Source organism: Egretta garzetta, unplaced genomic scaffold, assembly GCF_000687185.1.
Source record: "Egretta garzetta isolate BGI_Z169 unplaced genomic scaffold, ASM68718v1 scaffold215, whole genome shotgun sequence".
In the NCBI taxonomy this organism is placed as follows: Eukaryota; Metazoa; Chordata; class Aves; order Pelecaniformes; family Ardeidae; genus Egretta; species Egretta garzetta.
In genome coordinates, this window is record NW_009259719.1 from 7,823,082 (window position 1) to 7,830,338 (window position 7,257).

A 7,257-nucleotide genomic window follows, 5' to 3' on the forward strand; every position below is an offset into this window, starting at 1 on the left:
TTTAGGGCTCTGGTTGTTTTTCAGGAATGGCCCTTACACAGATGAACAGAGACCCAGAAATGCGAACTCTGGCTCTGGTGTGTACTGAGAACTCAAAATAGATGGCAGCCTTTTTCCCTCAGCGTGATGTTTCTTTGCTCTCTCCATCCCAGGGGCATTTTGTTTTTCCTGTACCTTCCTCATTGCTCTGAAGTGATTCTCCCTATGATGTTTTTTCTATTCTCTCTCTGTCCTCCTTGCTTCCCTGGCTTGGCCTACACTTTTGGCTTCTTTCCTCCCAGAATCTCATGTACCTCTCTCACTGACTGTCCCCTCAGCAGTCCTGACCACAGAGACTGTCTCTTCTCCTCCTAATGCCACCACATTTGTCCTCTTCTTCTTTCTTAAATTCTTTCTTAAATCTTCCCCTCTGTTTGATAGCTGGTTCCTCTTTTGCTCTCAAGTACTTACATCCCTACACTCTGTCTCTGTGAAAGAAGAACAAATAGACTAAACAAGAGGTTTGCCAGGTCTTTGCTGTGCTCTTGATAAATTCAGTGCTTCTGTAGCTCCTCGTTCTTCTGACAGCGCAGGCAGGGAGCCCAGCATCCCCCCTCCCACGTGATGAGCTCACAGGGAGCTGTCGCAGTTTATTCTAAGAAATCAGCTAATGTACAGTACTCAGCAAAGGCACCCCTCCCCTGGGAGGATCAGCAGAATTAGGATGTGCAGCAAGTTATCTTGGGGATTACACAATCTTATCACCTCCTCCAGGGCACTGGGGAGCAGTGAGCACCATGCACTCCGAGTCATACTTCCCCCCGCGACACGGTACAGGTTTCCTGACTCACTTCCTCCCAGGAGTTCTGTTTCCTTAGGTCTCTGCACCAACATCACAAGCAAAAAAGATGTGACAAGAGATGGGGAAGTCAAGGCAGCCATGGCCCCCAAGCCATGGTAGTGTCTGCCCTGTGCCCCTTGTCTGTTCTGACTTCGGGTGGGCAGCTCACAGAGCCACTTGCTCAGCGCTGGGGAGTCAGTAGGAGTTTTATTTGGCTTGCTGAGACTTAGGACCTAGCTGAATGTTTTCAGCTGTGTGGCTGGTTTGTATTTTTCAATGCTGAAACATCCGATCATACATTTACAGATGAAATGCATACCAATCATAGAATCGTTTAGGTTGGAAAAGACCTTCAAGATCATCAAGTCCAACTGTAAACCCAGCAGTGCCAAGTCCACCACTAAACCATGGCCCTAAGCACCATGTCTGCCCGTCTTTGAAATCCCTCCAGGGATGGGGACTCAACCACTTCCCTGGCAGCCTGTTACAGTGCTTGACAACCCCTTCAGTGAAGAAATTTTTCCTAATATGCAGTCTAAACCTCCCCTTATGCAACTTGAGGCCATTTTTTTCTCCTCCTATTGCTTGTTACTTGGGAGAAGAGACTGACCCCCACCTGGCTACAACCTCTTTTCAGGTAGTTGTGGAGAGCGATAAGGTCTCAGCCTCCTTTTCTGCAGGCTGAACACCCCCAGTTCCCTCAGCTGCTCCTTGTCAGACTTGTACTCCAGACCCCTTGCCAGCTCCATTGCCCTTCTCTGGACACGCATGATCACCCTCTTTAGGTAGGCAGCTTGTTCCTGTGTCATCTGAGTCTGAAAGGGAGCGTATGGGTGGGAGTTGGGAGTGGGCAGAACTCCTGTGGCACAAATCCTGCCCGGAGAGCCAGAAGGTTGCTAAAAGCAGGTCCTCTAGGCAATGGTGGTGGGCTTGCCTTGCTGCTGGCTCTTTGAGAGCTGGCATCAGCCTAAACTATCTCCAGCCTAAACTATCACCTAGGGGGATGCTCCAGTAGTTAGCTCTCTGCATACTTACTGTTTTTTCTTCAAGCCTCTGGCTCTGGTTTTGTAATTCTCTCTCATTGTGAGATAGTCTATAATTATTTTTTTTTTCTTTTTTAAATAAAAGAAGATTCTCAGCCCTTATAGTGACAGGGAGAGGTTGGAAAATATGACCTTCCAAAGGGTCAACAGTCTAAAGGCCAATAGCCAGCCACATGCAACCGCCATGTTCCACCCTGACACCCCTACTACTGGCATTTCAGTCTGTTGATTTCTTGGGACCCGACTCCTGGGTTCAGAGCACCTGGAAAAAGTCTCGTGTCACTCGCTTGCCTACTTCAGTGGAGTGGGAGGGGAATCTGAGTTACTGGAATCGCTGTCTCTTCAGTACCTGGAAATATTTTTTCTCTCTGCATCACAGCCTTGTTTTAGAGCATGCCGTGTGACATAAATTAAGTTCAAGTTGCTAGTCATCCCCAGAGCTCAATTTTGTCAAGCCTTTATATTAGACAGAGGATCTGTATGAGGTGTAAAAAGTCCTGCTTATCTCCACAGTGACCGGACTGACAGTGCGCGTTTCCAGGACACGTTGATAGAAGGTCAGAGCCCGGTCTGGTGTAGCACTCCTGTGGGGAGCTCTAGATCAGACTGTAGCAGCTGGCAGACTTCCTGATGTCTGCCTCCGATACCACCCCTGCACGCTGTCAAGTCGGTAATACAAAGTCATCGTACTGACCCGCTAGCTTGTGTCTCCCTGCTATTAGTGGACAAGTGAAAAAGAACAGGCCTTTCCATTTTATTTAATACGACTTCCCTGAAAGCACTAGAAGGAGCTTAAAAGAGAGTAAATGTGACACCTGGTTCCCCTGTTTATTTGTGTGCTTGTAGTTCGGCTGAAAGACAGGAGAGGGAAGTGTGACTGTATGAGACTCCACTTGGCACTTCTTCCTACGCAAGATGTGTGTTGCTGAATGAAGATTTACTTGCACTAGTTAGCGAATAAGTTGTCTCAGGGAACTGGGCATCAGTTACTTCTTTGGGAAGTTTGGTTTTCTGTACAGGTCAGTAGGACAGCATGGGATGACCAGGCTCCATTGAGATGCAAGGCAACTTGCATTCTGCCTTGCAAAATAACACTTTACAAGGGATTAAACACTTTGGCCTGGGTTGAGGATATAGTTTTCTTTTACTCTGACAGCAGAGATGATGGAAAGGTCTTTTTTCCTTCTTTCCCTCTTTCTTTTCATTTAGCAGGAACGTACACTGCTCACCTTGTTAGCTACTAATAGCTTAGGAATGCTGTGCCCCAGCAGTGATGGCCCTGTGCCTTAGCCAGGAGATAACAGTCTTGTTTTTGCACTGGGTCACAGGTATACGAAGCCAGGAACAGTACTTGTGCAAGAATCACAAAGTCAAGTACTAGTTTGAGAGTCCTACAAGAAGGAAAGATACCAAAGGTTCCCCAGCTTTGAGCTTTCAGAAGGGGAAAAAAGGAGAGCCTGCAGCACACCTGGGTTTGGAGAACAGGATTAAGAGCATTGGCCTCTGCTTTGGGTGGAGGGAGATGGGTTTAGGAGTCTCAGCGGCAGCGGAGGGCTCTGTTGTAGAATATCTGAGCAAGTGTCAGGTTTATTGCTGTCGAAAGGAGGGTTTACAAATGTGGTCAGATCTTAACTCTGAGCATGCGAGAACACTGGCATTTCCTCTGGGAAATAGGTAGCAGCTGATTACTGTGCCCATTTTTGTAGTATTAAGTGACTACATTTTTCCATTTCTTTTTGCCCCCTCTTTAGTGATCTACAATCTTTGGCCTTTAAATAAAAAAGCTATAGGACATTATAGAGTGTTGAATTTATATTAGCAGTGTCATAATCTTACTGTGGTTGCTATAACTATATCTTGAAGGGCCTCTTTAGCAGGAGAAGCCTGACCTAACACAGGTAGTTCTACCACAGGACCCGCTTCCCCTGTACTCCCACAGGGTAGCTTATATTTTTGGGATGTGCAGTCAGCTGGATATGAAGGGCAAGGAATGGCTTGTATGTGCCTAAGGCATTGTAACTAGTGGAGGAGCCTCTCCTCTACTTCAGAAAAACTTTGGAAAGCAACCAATTTGTCTCTAGCTGTCTTGAATTCAGAGAGGTGGAAGGATTTCATAATAGCACCTGGTCACATTCTTCCTTTCCCCTCTGATATCCCCAAATACTATCCTGGAACACTGGGAATTTATCCCCCTGTCTCTGCAAGGATTTTCTTGGAATATACCTGGTAGTTAAAGAAGTAGTTTTACAGTCTTGTCTAATGCTTATGGAAAGAGTCCTTGCTTGACAGATCTTGCAATCTAAATAATGCAAGATAAAACCGCAACAGATAAAACACAGGGCATGAATCGAAGGAAAGGTTAGCGAGAGGACAATTTAGACATAAACCAATTTAGACATACTGAACTAATTTTTTGTTTTCATTGCAAAGGTTGAAATCAGTAATGTGGGGAAAGGACTTTCCTTGGAGGCTTGCATCGAGTTTGCAGCTCTGGCCAGAATAGAGCCCTTTGCCCAGCTGCTTCCATGCCTCGGTCTGCTAAACCTGCGAAAGGGGAAGGGCTGTGCAGCAAACAAAAGGCAGCTTTGACGTCAAGACCTGGGACTGTTGCCCTGACACTGGGAGGTGGAGCGCCGAAAAGAATCCATAGTTAATAGGCTCTGGACTGGAGTGCACTTTGGCAGAGGGACAGCTACTACCCCTTCTTTCCAGGAATAATATTGTTTATTTCTATCTCACTCTCTCTGGCTAAAGTTACCCTAGTCAGGTTTCACTTCACCTGTCTCTACCATAAAGTCATCAGAGCCCAAGAAAAATCCAGTCAGCAGACTCCCTGTTCTCCATACCCTCTTCCCCGAAGAGCTACACTGTGTGTTTCGTTTCTTTGCTTTGACAAGTTCACTGCCGCAACTTTCTCTTATTGAAGCTTTTGCTGGTACAATTTAATAAACACATACACATGCCATTTGCTTTGTTTCCGTGTGGCTGCACGCATATGTGTAGATGTTCAGGTGAGTCTCATTCCTACCTGCCAAGGAGGAACAGTCTCTGCAGCTGTGTGTACGTGCATTGAATTCACTGCGTTAACAGCAGCAGATACTTCTGGTTTGCGCAAATGGCTCTGTCCTGTGGACTAAAGCTTTGTTCTGGGAAGTTTCAAAATGTTGCAACGCAATGCAGTAACAACCTGAAGTTCCGTGGATTTGTTACATGGTTTTGATTGGCTCTGGATTTGTCAAAAAAGGGACTATTTTTACATCAGTTTCAGGTTGCCAGCCTTTCCTGGGCAGACTTTACAAACTGTTGAGTCATGGACCAAACCTTTAGTAAACTGTCCCATATTTTCTGTTTTATTCATCTTTCCTAGCTCTGCTGTTCAGGTCAGTGAGTATTTGCCCCCTGTGTACTTATGAACACTGTGCAGCCTTTGAGGGTTTAGGAGCTGAACCCCAGCCTCTGGACAGGATGGCAAAGGCGCTCTCAGGTGCAACTGTATTTGGCTGTGTATGAGCCAGGAAGAGATGAAGGAGGACTTCATGACCAGCTTTGGAAAGCTTCACTCAGTAAATCAAATGCAAGTTTGTCTCAGAGTCCTATGAGTGGTATGCCCTGATCACTTGTTCTTTAGGTTGGCTGTAGGGAGCAACCTGTAAATAGACATTCCTAACACCGCGGGAGGCAGTACTGCTACTCAGACTGGTACAGTTATAGACTTTTTCACCAGCTCTTAGTTAACCCTTCTGAGATTTAAGATCGTGAAAGTGTGTTGTCACTCTTTTTACATATGCATATGGTATGAATTAGAAGTTTTGAAAACAGGTCTGCAAGATATTAATGATGTAAGAGTTTATAGCTCTCCGGTTTTGATATTTTTGAGTTAAATTCACCCCTTTATAATATGTGAGTTCGTTTTTTCTGTTCGCTGTCAGTTACTTTAGATTGTCCCTGGTGAGATCTGAGTTGCTTTGCTATGTTGGCCCACCTCAAATTTGAGTGTTAAAAATCATGGAAATTGTTTATGTCCAAAAAAAAAGTTTAACCTGAGTGTTTGGCAGCTCCTCAAACAGGAAGATTTAAAAGGGGTTGTTTTTTCCTCTTAGTTCCTAGTACAAGCTCGTTGCTCTCATCTTACAACATGCGCTTGGGGATCTGCAAGTTTTCAAGCTCGATTCAGAGCTGTCTGCTTCACTCTGTACTTCCCTAATCTGAATTCCTCACTGTGTATGTGTTGTAAGAGTTTCTTTGTGTGTCATTCTACACAGAAGCCAGATCCCAAGAAGCAGTAAAAAGGTTCTTTTTAAAAAAATTAGTTTCCTCTTCCAATCTCTTGCCCCTGCTGTATGATCGGGTGGTTGGCAGATGAGTGATTCTGCTCTTGTCTTGTCTGATTTCCTGGAAGAGCTTGGCTGCTGGCTGAAGTGACCGCAGGAGAGAGGATGGGAGGGACTGTCTTGCAAAAAAGCTGGTGGCAGATGAGTGCTAACGGAGAAGAAAGAGTTCTTGGATCTAGTTTAATTTCCCCAGCCTTCCTAAGAAAGGGAGGAGAATGAATGCAGCTCTCCAACACTGCGCTGTTCCAGCTGCCTTCTGCCCTTCCATATAGGCTCTGGCTCAATGTTTCCATGTTGAGCAACACAGAAGATGCTCCAGTCTGGATTTACAGCATGTTAACACTTTAGATTATACCACGGTTTATTGCTGTTTTCCACTGCATCTTAATTAGAGCTTATATTATGTTGTTACTCAGAGCCTTTGTCATCTCTTTAGACTGCACTGTGAGAAGGGGGCCACCCAGATGTTTCGGCAGTGGAGGGCAAGGTGGGGTGCTTGGAGACACAAGAGAGGACTTGAAACATAAGCACGCTGGCTGAGTGCTTCTGATAAACTGGTTGGCAGTCAAGTAATTGGCACTGGCACACTGCTATCACTGAGTATTGATGCAATTTGCTTGGATCAGGTTTTCAAGGTTTTTTGCCCAAGTCCTGGTCCTAGGAACCCCACCGATGAACTGCAGTTTGTCACAGCAGAGGGAAAACTGGTGTGATAAATTGTATGGCTGCCCAGCTATGATAGTTGTAGCTGGGGGATGAAAACAGGCAAGTGGGGAATTTCTGAGTATCAATAAGGGCAAATCCTGGCAATCAAACCCCTGTTTGGAATGGTTTCCAAACTATGTCTCTGTGGGAAAAGGCTTTGCATTTTATGCTAGCTGAGCAGAAATACTTGCTGGTAATGTGTATAGAATTAAGCCCTGAGAGGTGAGCCTGTGACACAAGTGGTTTGCTGGAAAAATGCAGCAGTTACCTTAGTGGTGGCTGAAAAACTTGACTGAGATATGGGCTATGTCTGTTTGGACAGACTTGCAGTTAGTTTTGTGCTCAAACTCTGAGAACC

General features: G+C 45.5%; 2 protein-coding genes across 6 annotated transcripts in view; both read left to right on the forward strand.

Moving 5' to 3' along the window:
* HEMK1 (HemK methyltransferase family member 1) overlaps positions 1 to 7,257 on the forward strand; it is a 95,862-nt gene that overhangs the window by 66,249 nt on the left and 22,356 nt on the right. The window contains exon 18 of the mRNA XM_009639364.2: positions 4,294 to 7,121. The gene's annotated coding sequence lies outside the window, so the exon portion shown is untranslated. The remainder of the gene's footprint in view (positions 1 to 4,293; positions 7,122 to 7,257) is intronic.
* Positions 1 to 7,257, forward strand: part of MAPKAPK3 (MAPK activated protein kinase 3) — a 111,377-nt gene that overhangs the window by 7,197 nt on the left and 96,923 nt on the right. The gene's annotated exons all lie outside the window — the stretch shown is intronic.